Below are 2,204 nucleotides of genomic sequence, written 5' to 3'. Positions count from 1 at the left end.
GATTTGCCCAAGGGCATTAAAATGCCTGGCTGTCCTCCAGCCTGGGCCACTATTGTCATTGGTCAAAATAGTGGTCATGCACAAACCTTGCTTCAGAAACTGCCCTACAGGCTCCAAGTCCCATTTAAAGCACTCCTGTGATTGTTTCAGCCAACAGCAGTCTGCAACATGCAATGCCTGTCATTCTCCTCCGTGACAGCCTGGCTCCATTTAGATTAAGTATTGTGTGGCCGGGAAGGTTATCTGAGCTGTCACCATCATGTTTTGTCACCTGCAAACAAATGGCAGGAAATGGATTGGTGGGCCCTCCCTACTTCTGAGGTTCAACCATGGACATCACGGTTGTGAGTCACTGAAGAGGTAGAGAAAATCTACTCATACATCTCCAGGCACCCTTAGAGCTTTTCAAGAGACAGAAGAGCCCTCCTGATCTGTGCCTACTCTTCTGAGCCATGTACTTCATGAGCTGATTCTGCTTACAGCCATGCACTGGGCTAACGAGGGCACCTGTCACTCTCATGAGGGCAACACAGCCTGTATCATATGAGACCCAAGAAAGAAAAAGGCACCAGCCACTTGGCCTGGTACCCATACCTGGACTGCAGAGTTCCCTCCCTACTTAACACAGCATTTCACAGAACACCAGCATTAGACAAAGTTACTTGTGACCACAATGGAGTGAGACAGAACAAAGCCATGCTCCATCATGTGAAAAGACAAAAGCAAAAACACTGGGCAAACTACAAAAATGACCAAATAGTTTCCTCTCCTTGGAAAGCTTAAATGGTTGTTGATCAACTACAGCTTTAGCCCCACTCTGTGCCTCCCATCTCCTTCTATATAAAAGATGCTCAACCATAAAATTGCCCCATTTTCTGACAGCATCCAGTCTAGAGCAAGACCATACATCCTGGAACTTCCTCGAACCACCTAATCCAAGATCTGCTCTCATAAGCCTCTTTGGACAACCTCCTACACGGTTCCTTATGGTGGGTGGTCTCCCTTGTTGCAACGAGTGCCAGGGAACCCACCTTTGATTGGCCACAGGTGTGTTCTGGTGGTGTTGGCTGGTGCCACTGACAGGCCTAAAGAGAAGATGTCCTGCACTGATCTGCTACACAGGAGGGGCTCCCTGGATGCCCAGCACATCAGCTGCAGAAGTGCTCCTTGGAGCCATTTGGCAAAGTGACTTTGGCTCTGACCCTGCGGAAGCCATTTGTTGGTTGGCTCCTATGACAGATATTTTTGGTACCTAGAGTCACATCCCTGGCCCTCTGGATTTCAGCATCAGCTCTGGGAACACGTTTCCATACAGGCTAGACTCATCTTGCACCATGAGAAGGTCAAGCTCACATCCTTTTCTGCCTTGGGGCCTTCTCTGAAGCCTTGGGAGCCTGCTCTGCTCCTGCAAGTTCAGTCTGCAAGGTGCATTTGGAGATGCCCCCAGGAGCAGCCTTTAACCAGTAAAGAAAGGGAACTGGTGGAACAATGTCCCAGCCTGCTGTCCTTCAGGTGGTCAGGTTTGGAACATGTTCTGTGGGCATCTCAGAGTAGGAAGAGTCAAGCCTCATTGCTCACAACACTCTTACATTGGTTTTTCCTCCCTCTTGTCTCCTTCCCACTACTCCCTCACTCTTGCTCCCTGGGATTACTTCCCAAATAAAGCACCTGCATCCAAGACCTTGTTCAGGTCTGCTCCTTAGGTTACTCCAAACTAACATCCCTGCCCAGGACCCATGCACCACCATTCCCTCCCTGTAGGATTTCTTAGCCATAATATTGGCTAAAATTATTTCTGCACCCAGCTCCAATCAAAATTTCCCACGCTCCTTGTCAGAGAGATTGGTTCAGGCACGGGTGCGTTCCCCAAGCCAGTTTGACCACAGATTAATCTCAGGGCTTTTGCCAAGGGTTCTGGAACGTAGATTCAGTCTTTACCACTGGGCCTGTAGGGGTGGTGGTTTAAAGACACCCCATACATTTTTTGTTATTCCTTCCTTTGTTAGGTAGGATTTGTTTCCCCTCTTCTTGAATCTGAGATGACGTGTGATTGTTTTGCAATGGAGAACAGTGCAAGGGGTGCTATATCCATTCCAGGTCTGGCCTTGAAGAGGACTACCAGCTTCTGTGTTGCTCTCTGGGTGTGCAGGGCCACTTTATGAGACACCTGACAGTCCTGCTGGAGAGACCGTGAAAGGGGCCCT

The sequence above is a fragment of the Felis catus genome, chromosome C2, assembly GCF_018350175.1.
Source record: "Felis catus isolate Fca126 chromosome C2, F.catus_Fca126_mat1.0, whole genome shotgun sequence".
Taxonomy (NCBI): Eukaryota; Metazoa; Chordata; class Mammalia; order Carnivora; family Felidae; genus Felis; species Felis catus.
The sequence above is the reverse complement of the archived record's forward strand: the minus strand, read 5'-3'. Positions refer to the sequence as shown.